Below are 16,381 nucleotides of genomic sequence, written 5' to 3' on the forward strand. Positions count from 1 at the left end.
AGTAAAAAAACTAAGGTAAATGCATGGAGGGGCCTCCGCTTATATTTTGCGGAGGTTGCCCTTTAGTACATTGCCTAGATGTAGTATCTGCGAAGGCTATCAATATTCCATGTGTGGGTGGTCGTGACACCTTCGCTGTCGGTCAAGTGGAAAGAACCAGGTCGGCCTGCTGCCGTTGCTGTGTATGGGCCTTCCCATTTCGGTTGCAACTTGCCGACAAGTTGTGCGTTGGGTTTTCTTCTAAGTACGAGGTCTCTGTGTTTTATGTCTTTCCTTACCACCTGGGAGTCTCTCCAGTTTTTGGTTTGGGACTGATATTTTGCAATGTTTTCGACTGCTTCCAATCTTATTACTTCTATTGTTTCTTTTGCATATTCTTCATCTTGCAACATTAGCTGACTCGTTGTGCGGAGGCTTTCATGCTTTATTTCTTCTGGCATCATGGCCTCTTCTCCATAAAGCAGTTTGAATGGTGTGAATCCTGTTGTTCTTGAGACGGATGTATTATGTGACCAAATAACTCTTGGTAATTCATCTATCTATTTTCCTTTACGTAGGCCCAGCAATGTTTTTGATATTGCTGAAAACACTATTCTGTTTGCTCTTTCCATAGCGCCGTTGGACTCTGGGTGGTATACTGAGGTGAAGGCTAGTTTTGTCCCTATGCTTTTGCAGAATTCTTTGAAGTTCTCTGAATCAAATTGTTTTCCATTGTCTCCTGTCAAAATCCTCGGTACACCGAATCTGCAAATGATGTTCTGCCAGAAGAATTTTTTGATAGTTTGTGAGGTTATCTTCGCCACCGGCTTTGCCTCTATCCATCTTGTGAAATATTCCACTGCTACTACTATGAATTTGTTTCCTCCTTGGGACGGCGGTAATGGGCCGACCAGGTCCATACCCCATCTTTGCAGCGGCCATGTCGGAGGTATAAGCTGGGTCTCCGACGATGGTTTTGACTGTCCTGGAGAGAATGTTTGGCATGCTTTGCATGTTCTGACTGTTTGCTCTGCGTCTTGTATGTGTGTTGGCCAATAAAAGCCTTGCCTTATTGCCTTTGTTGATAAAGCTCTAGAGCCAATGTGCGACCCATAAATTCCTAAGTGTATTTCTTGAAGAAACTCTATGCCTTCGCTCTGCGATATGCATTTGAGGAGAGGCCGGACTACTCCTTTCTTGTATAGTACACCATCTATGATTGTGTAATTTCTTGCCCTGGCCTGTATTCTTGCGGCTTTTGCTTCATCTTCTTCGGTGGTTTTGCCTTCTAGGAATTCTGCTATCGTCTTTCTCCAATCTTCATTTTGCAGGTGTAGTATGGGCTTTAGTGCCTTAGATGTCTCCGTAGTTGCCAGAGACTTCAAGATCTGGTAAAAAGTGTTTGGTGGCAGTGGCAGGTTGTTTGCCGCAGCCTTTGCCAATTCATCTGCCTCTGCATTTTCTGATCTTGGGATGTGCTTGAGGGTGAAACCCTCGAATCTCCGCTCCAAATTTCTGACAACGGATAGGTATTTGACGAGTTCTGGCTCTCTTGCTATGTATTCTTTCTCTACTTGGCCAGTGTCCACTTGAGAATATGTTTTGGCTGTCAATGTTTTTGCCCCTAGGGCCTTTGCTTTGCTCAGCGCTAAGATCAGGCCTTCATATTCTGCTATGTTGTTTGTTGATTTGAACTCTAGCCTTGCTGCGTATTTCAGTCTGATGCCAGAGGGTGCCGTTAGGACAGCGGAGGCTCCTGCTCCGGCTTGGCCCCAGGCTCCATCCATGAATGCTATCCAGCCTTGAGTTGTTGGTTGTACCTTGGGCTCTGTCGGAGGTGTCCAATCTGCTACAAAATCAGCTAATGCTTGTGATTTGATTGCTGTTCTGGGGACATACGAGATACCAAACTGTGATAGCTCTATAGCCCATTTGCCTATTCTGCCGGAGGCTTCTTTGTTTCTGAGCAAGTCTTGTAGTGGCAGCGATGTTGGAACTAAGATTTTATGGGCTTGGAAATAATGCTTTAGTTTTCTTGATGCCATCAGCACTACGTAGGCAACTTTCTCTACCTCTATGTAGTTTAGCTTGGCTCCGGATAGTGCTTCGGAGATGAAATAAACTGGTTTTTGCGTTTTGCCTGATTCTTTTTCCAGCTCATGGACTAAGACTGCGCTGACTGCATGGTCAGAGGCCGCCACATACAGCAGTAGGTGGCTGTCCGATTCTGGGACGGAGACCATCAGTGAGTTTGCCAGATACTCTTTCAAGTTATGAAATGCCTCCGACTGCTGGACCCCCATTCGAAGTTACCTCCGCCCCTCAGGGCTTGGAAGAAGGGTAGGCTGCGTTCTGCTGATTTTGAGATGAATCTGTTGAGCACTGCTATTCTTCCCGTCAGCTTTTGCACTTCTTTCTTGTTTTTGGGCTCTGCCATTGTCATTATTGCTCTGGTTTTGTCCGGGTTCGCTTTGATGCCTTCGCTGCTTATGATATAACCGAGCATCTTCCCTTTTTTGACTCCAAATATACATTTCTCTGGGTTGAGGCGGAGGCCAGCTGTCCTGAGGTTGGCGAAGGTCTCCTGTAAGTCGGAGACATGATCATCCTTGTTCTGGCTCATGACCACTATGTCGTCGACGTAGGCTATGATGTTTCCATCTAGCTGTGATCCCAAAACCTCCTTTGTCATTCTGGCAAAGGTTGCTCCGGCATTCTTGAGTCCCTCCAGCATTCTGGTGTAGCAGTATGTCCCGAATGGAGTGGTGAAACTTGTCTTGTCTTCGTCTTCTTTTTTCATCTAGATTTGGTGATACCCAGAGAAACAGTCGAGGAGAGAAAACATCTGGCATCTGGCTGCCTTATCGATGGAGGCATCTATTCTTGGCAATGGGAAAGGGTCTTTTTTGCAGGCTTTGTTCAGATCTGTGAAATCTATGCACATTCTCATTTTGCCATTCTTCTTTGGTACCAGTACTACATTTGCGAGCCATTCTGAATACTTGACTTCCCTAATGACTTTTGCATCTAGCAATCTTTGCACCTCCGCCTTTGCTGCCAGGATTCTGTCCTCTGACATTTTTCTCTATTTCTGCTTTCTTGGTCTCATGTTTTCATTGATATCCAGTTCATGTTGTATGATGTCCCTGCTGACTCCCTGGAGGTCGGAGGCTGACCAGGCGAAGATGTCCTTGTTTTTTACTAGAGTTTCCATGAGCTCTTCCTCTTCTGCCTTGCTCAATTGTGAGCTGATTGTTACTTTTCTATCTGGTAACTCCTTTTCTAGAGGGATCAGCTTTGTCTCTTCTTGACCTGCCATATCTGTTTCTCCTCTGGGCATGTCCGGAGGCTCTAGTTCTTTATTTGCTGACTCGACTGCATTGATGTTTCTTTGGGCTCTGTAAATAGCTTTCTCTATGTTTCTTGCTTCTTTCTGGCTGCCCCGGACTGTGATAATACCATGGAGTGCTGGTATTTTCATGCACAGGTAGGCCATATGTAGGGCTGCATTGAATTTGGTTATGAATCCTCTGCCCAAGATGGCATTGTATGGGTAATACAGATCGACGACGTCGAAGGTTATGTACTCGGTTCTGGCATTCGCTTGGGTTCCGAACGACACCGGGAGTGAGATTTTTCCTAATGCTTGTATCTGCTTGCCTCTGAATCCTATTAAAGGGGATTCAGAGGGCTGTAGTTGATTTTTGCTGAGCTTCATTTGGTCGAAGGTATTTGCGAAGATGATATCTGCTGAACTGCCAGTGTCGATCAGTATTCTGCTTATCTCCCATGCTGCTATGTTGGTCTTGATCACCATTGCTTCTGCGTGAGGGTAGCTCTCTAGCTGGAGATCTTCTTCTGTGAAGGTGATTAGGACTCTGGACCAATCCGTGTGTTTCGCCGGGCCTTGGACTGCTATATTGTTTACCAGGCGGAGGTGATCCTTTTTCTGCTTTTTCATTTGAAACTCCATTGATGATCCTCCGGCGATTGGCAATATCATGCCTATTGTTGGCAGTGCTCCATGAGGGTTGACTTGGTTTTCTGGGTTTGGCTCGTTTTTTGGTGTTGGGGGTTGGTTGTGAGGTGGTGGCGGAGGCAGTTGCTGCATGTGGTGCTGTGGCGGCGGAGGCTCGAACCTTATTCGGTTTTGTTCCAGTGAGTTTGTTTCGAGGTAGGTTATATGGGGAGATTTTGGGTTTATGTAGGTCAGGCTTGCCTCCGACCTATAGTTGCCCGCCGGAGGCTGCTGCGAAGGTGATGACCGCCATGCTGGTAGGAAGTTTGGGTAATAGGCAGAGGCCAGTGTGGAGTGATGTATTTGGGTTGCATTTAGCGTTGGGTACATTGGGCAGTACTGCTGGTGGCCAGTTGTGTAGGTGTTGTTGACCTCTCTTGCGTTCTGTTGTGCCGGAGATTGGGCGGTCTGCTTGTTCTTCATTCTTTCCTGTGTCTCTTTTGTCTCCGGACAATCTTTGGTGTTGTGCCCTGCGCTTTCGCCGTGAAAAACGCAGTATGGCCTGCGTTGTTTCTGGTTGTGGTTTTTGTTCTAGTTTTTGCCTTGGTAACCTTGCCGACCTTGGTTCCTTGTCTGGGTCTCCGGCCGTGTTGGCGCTGCCTATTGCCCTTGCTCGGGGTGAGGTTGACCCTCGATGCTGAGCACTTGCCCCTGGCCTGGCTTCTAATTTGATACATTCTGGTTCGTATAGGTTTTCTGGGAATTTTTGCTGCTGTTTTGTTGTCTGTTTTGACCTTGCTCCTCCAGCCTTTTGCGGAGGTCATTGTCTAATCTGCAGTACTTCTTGAACTCATCATACAACTGCTGTATGGAAGTTGGTTTCTTTCTTGCTAGGTGTGCTGCGAACGGCCCGATTCGGAGGCCTTTTATCACTGCTTCAATGGTGATCTCGTCTGGGACATCTGGTGCCTTCGCCTTTAGTTGCACGAATTTCTGGAAGTAGTCGTGTAGTGTCTCTCCCTGCATTTGCTTGCACTGGAATAGATCTGTGGAAGTCAGCGATTGTGCTGTTAGCCCCTTGAAGTTTGCCAATATCTTGTCCCAGAGGTCCTCCCAAGAATAGACTGTGCTTGGTTTGAGCATAGAATACCAAGCCAGCGCGTCGCCTTCGGCTGCAATGACAAATGACTTTGCCAAGACGGCGTCATCTCCGCCGGCGGAGGCTACTGCTGCCTCGTAACTCATAATGAACTGATGGGGGTCTGTCTTTCCGTTGAACTTTGGTAGTGTGATTGGCTTGTGCGCTGTTGGCCATGGCGACTGTTGTATGCCTTCAGATAGTGGGGACTTGGGATCGATAGGCCTCCGCATCACCTGAGATGGCATCGTCGGCTGGCTGATCACTGGCGTAGGACCTTGAAGCATGGTTGTAGTTGGTGTTGCTATGGAGGCTGGGATTGCGGAGGTTGACGCTGCTACTGCATGCTGCATACTTAGCATCTCAGCATGTAGGACTGCCAACTACTGCCTTATTTCTGCTGCTTGTGCTGATGCTTGAATAACTTGCTGATTAGCTGCGAATGTTGCTGCCATTCTGTCCCTCTCTTGTTGTGCTCTTTGTAACTGTGCTTGCAGCTGTTGCAGTTCTTGCTCGGGTGTTGTGGCTGAGTTTGGTTGGGCCTCCGGATCTTGAATCTCTAGATCTTGGGGTTCCGGTGGTTGACCCTGGGCATCTGCCCTGGTGTCATCCTCCACTGGCGAGGTTGCGTAGGTGCTACGAATGTTGCGCCTAGGCCTTCCTTGCTGACCCGTGGTCACTGCTGCTCTGGTGGTGGTCTTTCTTTTCCCTGCCATCGTTGGTTTGCCTTGGCCAAACCACGGTGGGCGCCAATGTTGAAACTGGCGGTTTCAGACAACGTGGGGGAGACTGAGGCCTCCGCCCGTCGGACGTCGCCCTTGGGCGGAGGCTCGGGATAGGTACGACAGGAGGGCATGTAGTGAGTTGGCACGGAAAGCTAGGGTTTCATTGATTCATTCACCAACCATCACTACTACAGGAATGAATTTGCGCAGCGTGGCCAAAACACGCTCCGTGGCGGGCACCTTTTTTGCCCGCCACGGTTAACCGGTGGCCGGCCAGCGAGGCCGGCCACCGGGGCGCCCGCTGCGGGAAATTGGTTTACCGCGGCGGGCCACCTTACTTGCCCGCCGCATAAAATCGTTATTTACCGCGGCGGGCGGTATGAATAGCCCGCCGCGGTTAATACGGTTTACCATAGCGGGCGCTTTAAACTGCCCGCCGCGGTAAAGACTTGATTTACCGAGGCGGGCGTTTTATGTTGCCCGCCGCGGTAAAGCCTGTACATATACAGCCCTCGGACCCTCCTTCTTCTCCACGGGTCTTCCTCTCTCAAAACTCATGGGGGGAGGCTTTGCCCTAAAATTTGAGGAAACTTTTGATTTGAGTTGAAGGGCTTGGATTTGAGGGAGGAGGACATCATAAGAGGTTCATAAAGGCTCTCCCTCTCTCCTTCCATCCTCTCTCTTTATTTCCATCACCTAGAGTTCTCTTTAGATCTAGATCTAGATCTAGATCAATTTTAATGGAAAAAATGATGTTATGTATTTCTTTAACTTTAGATTCATCATAGATGCATGCTTCATCTTTCACATCGTCATTTTCTCTCTTTTTCATGATTTTGGACGTAAAAATCATCAATTTCTCCTAATTCTTCTTTATTTAATGTTGATTGTGATGGATAATGTTCGCAGATACGATGGATAGATCGGAATGGATGTACCGGATCGATAGAGTGAATGATCCGCGGTACCTCTTTGAATTAAGGAAGTTTATTGCGGCTGGTAAAGCTCACCGTGAGAGACTGAAGCGGATGACAACCATATGTCCATGTTCTCGTTGCAAGAACCTGAAAGCCCACCGAGACAGCGAGGTGCAAACTCATTTGATCATGTATGGTTTCATCGAGGGCTACACAGTCTGGACATTTCACGGCGAAAGAGTTGGTGCGAGTGGCGCTGCATCTGGAGTTACCTCTTCGACGCCGATGACGACAGCACCACCGGTGAATACAGATCCTTCCGCAGCAGCTGCGCCAGCCGACAGTGACAACAGTTGTCGTGATTACATCACGGTGGATGATGTAATGCAAGACATGGCCGACGAAGCCGGCGACGGTGTTGATGGTCAGGATACTGTGAGCCAACCCGAGGATGTGCAGCTTGTTGAAGATCTAGTCAAACACTTCGATGAAGACGACGTTGTGTTGGGTTGCCCAAAGTGGTTGGAGAATTTCAGAGAGTTGAAACAGGCGGCAGTTGATCCTCTCTATAAGGACGGCGGCGATTGTCCAAAGGACTGCACGGCGCTCCGTTTTAACCTCCATATGTTGATGTTGAAGGCTCGTCATGGTTGGTCTGACACTAGCTTCAATGAGTTGTTAAACTACCTTGCCACCACGTACCCAACGGCTAACAAGGTGCCCGCCAATACTTATCGGGCCAAGAAGCTGATCCGGCCAGTGGCGATGAAGCTTAGAAAGTTTGATGCATGCCCTAACCACTGCATCCTGTATCGGGGCAATGAGTATGAGAATTTGACGAGTTGTCCGCACTGTGGCTTTAGTCGGTACAAGAAAAATGCTGGTTGTCGCGTGGATGCAGAAGACGAGGGAGACTTGCGGGGTGGTCGGAAGAAGAACAAGAAGGGGGCAAAGAAGAGCAGTGTGGCCAAACAGATCTCGGCTCAGCAGGACGATGAAGAAGAGGGTTACACGCACAGGAAAAGTCCAGCACTGTCGGTGTGGTACCTGCCCGTGACCGATCGCCTGCGTGCAATATTCGGGAACCCGGATGATGCCAAGCTCATGTCCTGGCATGCATCTGCTGACCGCCTGAACGACGATGGCAAGCTACGGCACCCATCCGATGGCAAGCAGTGGAAGGATTTCGACGAGGCCTACCCGGAGTTTGGCAAGGAGCCCAGGCATGTTAGGTTCGCGCTAAGTACTGACAGGATGAACCCGTTCGGTGAGCTTAGCAGCTCGCACAGCACTTGGCCCGTCGTGCTCACCATGTACAACCTACCTCCCCATCTATGTCAGAAGCGTAGGTACCTTATGCTGACCATGCTTATCTCCGGACCGAAGCAGCCCGGCAACGATATAGATGTGTTCCTAGAGCCGTTCATGGAGGAAATGAAGATACTATTTGATGTTGGGGTCCAGATGGTGGATGCATCCTGCAAGGAGAAGTTCACACTAAAAGCAATCATCTTTGTCACCATCACCGATTACCCCGGTCTCTTCTCACTATCGGGGCAGATCAAAGGGAAGACCGGCTGCGTAATTTGTATCGACGAGACCTGCTACACTTACCTTAAGGGATCCAATAAGATGGTGTACACGAGGCACAGACGGTTCCTCACCAAAAATCATAGGTATAGAAGAAGTATTATGAACAAATACTTTGACAATCAAGACGAGCCGCAGCGTGATCAAATGACGCAGACTAGTTGGGGAACAAAGGTGTATGAGATGGTCAAGGACATGGATCAGGTGGAGTTTGGAAAGAAGAAGAAGCCGCCTAAAGAGGGGCCCAAGCAGACAAGGAAGCGAAAGCGGGACCAGACGGAGGAAGTTCCCGCCGCCGTTCCTTTCAAGAAGATGTCAATTTTCTTCAAGTACCTGTCGTATTGGAAAACACTGAATACACCCCATGCCATCGACTGCATGCACCTGGAGAAAAATGTCTTCGAAAGCACGATCGGTGTCCTGCTGGACATCAAGGGCAAGACAAAGGATGGTATTAAGTCACGGACGGATCTTGTCAATCTGGGCATCAGGCCGGACCTTCACCCGGGACCGCCTCAGAATGGTAAAGTCGATATCCCGGGTGCGGCCTGCAACCTAACGCAAGATGAGAGGACGGCTTTTCTTAAGTTGCTTAGGGGTATCAAGGTGCCGACTGGTTTCTCTTCCAACATCAAGAGCCTGGTCTCCATGAAAGACCTCATAATGACCGGCTACAACTCACACGACTGCCACGTCATGCTGACGGTGTTCCTACCAATTGCGATTAGGGCTATCCGTCCAGAGTACGTGAAGATGGTCATCACACGGATGTCATACTTCTTTAATCGCATCACTCAGAAGGTCATTGATAAGGCTGAGCTGCCTGCCCTGAAGGAGTTCATCGCGGAGACCCTTTGCCAGCTCGAGATGTGCTTTCCACCATCTTACTTTGATATTATGCCACACCTAATGATGCATATGGTCGATCAGATCCATCAACTAGGCCCCGTGTACCTACACCAGATGTGGACGTACGAGCGGTTCATGTCCACCCTCAACAGATACGTCCATAACCGCGCTTACCCGGAGGGCTCTATGATCGAGGCATACACAACGGAGGAGGCCGTGAACTGGTGTATGAGGTACATAAGAGATGGGAGGGTGATTGGGTTGCCTGTCCATCACCACGAAGGCAAAACCTCAGGAATGGGGTGCACAGGCCGAAAAGTGCGCACCGATGTGCCAAACCGAATGGTGCAAGAAGCTCATTACAGCATCCTTCATCAGTTAGTGAGCATGGAGAAATATATTGAAAAGAACCTGGAAGAGATCCGCGCCGCTAATGATGGACAACGCACGGAGGCATGGGTCCAGAACCATCACAAGAGCAATTTCATAGACTGGCTCAAAGAGCAACACATACCCCTTGAAGGATGCCCTGATGAAGATACGGAGACCATTAAGAGGCTTGTGTTAGGCCCATCCAGCCAAATCACCACGTGGCAAGGGTATGACGTCCAGGGCTACAGGTTCCACACGAAAGACAAGGACAAGAAGAGCTCGGCACAGAACTGCGGTGTTCGATACGAGGGCGAAGAAGAGTACACGGGCCAGAGGAGGCAATACTATGGGCAAGTTGAAGAAATATGGGAACTTGACTACGGCCAGAACCTACGCATAACCGTCTTCCATTGCCAGTGGGTCAAACCGAATGCGGTTGCAGTGGACAGTTATGGGCTAACCACCGTGGACCTCAAAAGTATCGGCTACAAAGATGACCCGTGGGTACTAGCAACCAATGTCGCACAAGTGGCCTACTATATATATGCAGAGGACCCAAAAAGGCATGTGGTTGTGTCCGGAAAGCAGCGGATTGTGGGAGCTGATGGGGTGCAGAGTCCCGAACAATACAACAACTACGCAGAGCTCGAGCTTTTTACCGATCACCCAAAGAAGATCAAGGCCGTCGAGGACCGATTCAACAAGTCCAGGATGATGCCGTGGGCCCGCCCCGATGGTGAGAAGAGGACGGTGAAAGCACCTGCACCAAAATGATTAATGTATCCCAGAGACATATATATATATATATGTAATAATGTAGTGGACTCTATACGTATCCCAGAGACATATATATAATAATGTATCCTAGAGACTCTATATGTAACAATCCCAGATACTCTATATGCATACTCTATAAAAGAGGATAAAATTCTTAAGTGTGCTACAAAAGTCAAGTAATAAAAAACCAAGGGACCTCAAAAGTATAGACTAATGAATACAACTAATGAATTAGCTAATGAATTATGTTAGTATAGACTAGTTTCATCTTCATGAGACTTAAAATAGGTAATGAATTCTGAACTGATGATCTTTACCGCGGCGGGCATATAACAGCGCCCGCCGCGGTTAATAGATTAACCGCGGCGGGCATATAACAGCGCCCGCCATGGTTAATAGATTAACCGCGGCGGGCAACTTAACAGACCGCCGTGGTAAACATTTCCCGCGGCGGGCTGTAACGTTGCCCGCCGCGGTTAATCGCAACATATATAAGCCGTCCCCACCCTCAACATCTCGGCGGTCTTTCGTGCGGTTCAGTTTTACCCCGAAGGGCTGCCAAAATCTCACGCCGCCGCCGCCGCCGCCGGGCTCCACCGCCGATTGAGCTCCTCCGCGCACCGACCCCCGCCCCCGTTCTCCTCCCCGTGCCCGGTCCGCGCCCCCGTCCTCCTCTCCCTTGCCCGCGCCCCGCCCCCGTGCTCCTCCGGCGCCCCGTCACCGGAACCCTAGCACCTGCTCTCCAGGCGGCCGGCACCAACACGCCGGTGAGTTACCCTCTACCCCCGTCGCCGCTGCGTTTGCTTACCCATTTCCCCTTTCCCTCCGTTCATACTGGGGCGTCGCGCGTCCACCGCAATATAGGGGCAGTTTGTGTTTGCTTTATTGTCATGTGCAGTCTTAAGCAGTTGTAGCTTGTAGGAAAGCAGTCGTGAAAATTTTAATTGGTAAATCAAGTTTGGTTTACACAAACTATGACACTATGTTATGCAAGTACTATACAAATACGATATTGCTTCCCACACATTTGTTGTGTAATTGAAAATGCATTAGTGTTTCTATTTGCAACCTAGATAGAAAGAAAAGCAGCTAGCCAACTGTCAAGCCCTGAAAACTCTAAAGGCAGTTCTACCTAACAAGATTATCCTAATACATATCAATATCAGAAGAAACTGTAGAGTACCTATGTCAATTGCTATATCTGGTCCAGTTGTATACGTCTTGTCTCCTTTTTTTATTTCTGGCCTTACATTTTTATTTTTTATTTCCCACATCAAATCATATGATTTATCAGTAGGGTTCCCTCCAGTTTCTCATCAAAATAATCTTGAAAAGGGGCATGTAACAAACCTCTTCGCAGTTTGTCATCATATTCTTTACCACGGTGGAAATAATCAGCACTGTAACTTGAAGGAATGTTTGAATCTGATTTTGGTTTACTCGCAAGCCTTTTCTCTTGCAGCACCTTTTTAGCTGCCTCAGTTTCTTCGATATTTCTTAATTTGTACCTGTGGAAATAAAAAAAATGATAACATGGAATTGCATGTAATTGTGCATCTACCTTTGAAAAGAAAGTCTATTACTAGAATAAAATTTAAACTACAACACAGATAAAAATATTAGAAAAAACAGAGAAGCTCTGCCTAGGTTACATTGTTGGGTCCATGATGCTCATAGAACTGTGGTGATGCATGACATATCTTTGTAATGGAGTCCTAATTTGAACATATCATTGTTGTATAGTTTAGTCACAATAAATTAATGGTGAGTATACTACTTCCTCCTGTACTACTACTAGTATACTACTACTACTGCCTACTACTTTCTAGTAGTATACTACTACTAGTATACTACTACTGCCTACTACTACTCCCTCCTCTACTCCTCTACTCCCTCCTATACTACTATTCTACTACTGCTGCTCCTGTTTTTGATTTGTGAAAGGTTTTTATTTAATGGGGCTGCTTCCTTTTTTGGCATATGCAATGATGAACTTTTAAACTTATTGCTGAGGCAGTGGCATATGCAATGATGTGAACCCTTTTATGCTGAGGCAGCGGCGATGATGATCGAGTGCCCCCGCTAAACTAGGATGGCTTGTATACCAGATACAAGCAACCAGTTTAAAAGCGATGTGATGACAATGGGGCAAATCTGAGCCAACTACTACTACTTTACTACTCTAGTACTACTCTACTTTACTACTCTATAACTGTGTCTATACAACTGAAATATGTATTCATTGTAGCTTTCCAATGGCGGAGGAACCGATAAGCGAATGGCGCGACCCTACCCCTAGTGCATCATCATCAACTAGCCTCGAGAGCCAAGTGTCCGTGACCCCTAGGCCAACAAAGAAACGTCGTACAGAGGACGATGATGATCCGACCTACCAACCGAGGGACGATGAAGTTGAAAGTGCGCGGTCTCCAAACCCTGAACAGATGCCGGTGGTGCCTCGAGAATTGAATTTCGAGGAGGAAGAAGTCAGTGACAAAGAACCCCCCGCTCCATCTCCAACCACTTCAGGTAAGTCTAGTGGTCAGAGGACAAAGCTGAGAAGGGGGGAACACGGGAGGCACCGGAGGGAAATCCACGGTGAAGTCCATGTGATCCATGAGGTGGGACCAGAGGGAAACCCGTTGTCGCCACCCACGGTCCTTGCCAAGTTCAGCAACCAGGTGGCATGTATAGTCAAGGACAAGGTGGAGATCACTTGGGCGGAGTGGAACAATGTCCCGGTCGACTACAAGACACATATCTGGGGTGAGGTGACGAGGAGCTTCCATTATCCCGAGGACGCCGATCTAGACAAGTGCAGGGAGTGGGTCATGCACGTGGCAGGAAGAGCCTTTAGAAACTTCAAGTCCATGCTGACCAGGTACTACCTGAAGCTAGGCAAGTCACCCTGTGTCAAATACACTATGGTGAAGGAACATCACTGGGAAGAGTTCTGCAAACAAAGAACAACAGAAGAAGCAAAGGCAAAGAGCGCCAAGTTCAGCGCACTCGCGAAGAAGAACCTGCACCCCCACCACTTGGGCATGACTGGGTTTGCTGGTAAGAGGCCCCAGTGGCGGGAGGAAGAAAGGGCTAGAGCTGCCGCCGGGCTTCCCGATCTGTACGACGGTCTAGACTTGAGGGCTAAGGACTTCATTTATGCCCGCAAGCCGAAGAAGCTCAAGGAGGGCGCGAGCAAGTTCAATGAGCCGAAGTTCGAGGAGGTGGAGAGGGCTCTCATCCAGGCCGCTAAATCCAAGGACAGCTTCGAGGTTCGCAGGGGCCAGGACTTGCTGACCCTAGCGCTGGGAACCCCCGAGCACCGTGGCCGCGTCCGTGGCATGTCGTCGAAGATGAGCTGGAACTCAGTGGAGTCATGGCAATCCGACGCTGCCACATACCGGTCAAGGCAGAGGTACAAGGAGGGCATCTTTCAGAAGGGCTATGATCAAGGCGTGGCCGAAATGATCAGTCGGTCCATAAAAGAAGCCTTCACGAGCAATGACCCAGATATGGTGTCGATGAGGTCACAGATGCTTCGCCAGGCAGGCGTGGCCGTGCCACAAGTTCCACAAGGGCAGACACAAGGGCAGCCACTGCCGATGATCGAGGATCGCCCAAGGCACCCCGTCGACGACATCCGGCAACCCATGCGCGTCAACCTCAACATCCCGTTCGGCAGGGCAAAAAAGTTGACCGTGGGTGAGGGTTACATGCACCCCAAAGAAGATATCAAAGATTTCAACCAAGACCAGATCCCTGCCAACTATGCTGCCGTGATACTTACATGGTACGCGACCCAATATGAAGAATTTGAAATGGAATATCCAACTGCACAAGGGGTAACGATCCTTGGAGCTGCCATTGGTTCCGAAGTCCTGTGGAACAAGGACGACATAGAGATCATTCTCTCGACGCCGACTTCTACGCCGATGGCGACACCAGCATCACAACCATCCGTTGCCGGATCTTGTCCCCCCGATGATCCGGATCACGGCGACGGCGATGACGAAGGCAATGGCGGGGATGACAAGGGAAGGAAGTCACCCCGAGGCACAAGCCCTCACCCTCGTTCTCCTACTCCAACAACAAGTCCACCCGCACCTCCCGATAGTCCGTCTAAGGGCACAAGCAAAGGACCGGGAGGCACGGAGGAACCGGGGGCAAAGACACCGCCTGCTGCCATTGCGAGCACAAGCCACTGTCCTCCACCGCCGGCGAAGACTAAAGGCGACCAAGGGCATCTCACATACTCACTTGAGTTCGAAAGGTATGGTAGCGGCGAGCATAATTTGCTAATAACTTTTCTTTGCCATAATATGGTACTAACATTTCTATCCCAGGCCAAGATCACCTTTCCATCTATTTCCTGAATCGGATGACTGCCCCGGCCATTACGAGCATGGGAAGTTCATGATAACCAAGGCCCAGCTCGTCGACGAGGAAAGGTGGGAGACAAGGAGGTTTCATCTCTGGTACATGGAAGCGGCAAAAGCTGGCCTACATGGTTTTCTAGTCAAGGTTGTGGCGGAGTACTTCCACTTGCCCGGCAACGATGTAGAACTCCCCGTGGACTTCCACGACATGTACAGACTACTACGGGAACAAGACCTTGACATCGCCCAAGTCACCTTGTTCTCTATGTAAGTGATGAATTGCGAGTTTCACATATCACCTGCCTTTGAATCGGTCAAGACTACTTATATATGCCACGATGGCTTGTCCTTGCAGGTTGATGGCCTATATATCCAAGGAACTAAAACTTGATGTTATCTATCTATCTCCAATGCATATTGCTCAAAGAGTCATCATTGGTTACCACCTAGATGACAATCATCCAACCATGAAAGACTTGACCAAGCGACAGAGAGAGGCGCACAGGAAGAAACTGATGGACAATGAGAAGTTGAACATTTCAAGGTACATACTAGGAGCAATGAAGAAGATCAGGAGAAATGGGTGTATCGTAGCTGCCTACCACTTTGGGTAAGTCGAAGACATGCCTGTAGAGATAAGTGGGTAGCTAGCTAGTATTATTATTTCTCATTATAACCTGTATTTTGTTTCAATGGCGCAGCCAAGGCCTCGAGGGTCACTGGGTTGCATTTATCATCTACCCTCAGGATGGCAGGGCCTGCGTATTTGATTCGTTGAGAATGCCAAACTTAAAAGGGTACAAGGCCTTTGAAGATTGCCTCAGAGTGTAAGTGACTGAACTGTCTTCTCATATGCGTTCTAATGCCCTGCCTAATACTAGTACATTTCATATAGCGCTTATAAGGAGTACGTGAAGGATCCTGAATGCTATGATCGAAGAACAGAGAATTTTAAGGCTAAGCATAAGAACCGCATCAAAATCAGACGCAACTTTCCGGTAAGTATTTGAAAGGTTTAATTGTGCGTTCTGTTCATAAGCGTTCTAATGCCTGTATTCTAATGCTTGTGTATCGATCATGCAGTGTGCCAAACAACCGGTAGGATCACAAACCTGTGGCTTCTACGTCTGTGAGTACCTGAGGGAGTGCAAGCAGTATAGCAGCAGTTGGAGGGTGCTCAAGAATGGATTGAACTGGTGGAGAGACGTGCAGAGCACCCAACACTCCTTCAAGCAGACAAAGGCGGACATATGTAAGTTTGTCTTAGACAAATGCGTGCTTGAAGGGAGCACGTTCTTCAATGAAAACAGCCAACTAGCGATTTTACCGGAGTACGAGAGGCTGAGGAAATGGCCCACGATGATGCGTCCGCAAGATTACTCCTTAGGGCATGTATAACGACTTCAATATGTAAATGTAATGAATTAACAATGACAAGAACGACTAAGTGAATGTATATATATGTATATTATCTCATGTGTAATGCCTGCATACTTTTTAAGTTTAATTTGTGAAATCTGGATGTGATTTGAATTTGAATTTGAATTTGAATTTAATTATATGGCTGCTGTATTTTTTTTAATTCAGGGAAAATTTTACCGAGGCGGGCAAATGATAATGCCCGCCACGGCTAACGAACATAACCGCGGCGGGCTCTGTACTGTGTCCGCCGTGGTAAAATAATTTACCGCGGCGGGCGG

At 48.4% G+C, this 16,381-nt stretch overlaps 1 long non-coding RNA gene across 1 annotated transcript; it reads right to left on the reverse strand.

The window, feature by feature from the left end:
- Positions 1–9,726: 9,726 nt before the first annotated feature.
- On the reverse strand, positions 9,727–16,052 carry LOC136506571 (uncharacterized). The gene is made up of 3 exons (XR_010771666.1): positions 16,009–16,052; positions 15,819–15,907; positions 9,727–10,288 (listed from the first exon to the last, which is right to left on the reverse strand). It is a non-coding gene; the product is annotated as an uncharacterized lncRNA (long non-coding RNA).
- Positions 16,053–16,381: the final 329 nt, after the last annotated feature.

Source organism: Miscanthus floridulus, chromosome 15 (assembly GCF_019320115.1).
Source record: "Miscanthus floridulus cultivar M001 chromosome 15, ASM1932011v1, whole genome shotgun sequence".
In the NCBI taxonomy this organism is placed as follows: domain Eukaryota; kingdom Viridiplantae; phylum Streptophyta; class Magnoliopsida; order Poales; family Poaceae; genus Miscanthus; species Miscanthus floridulus.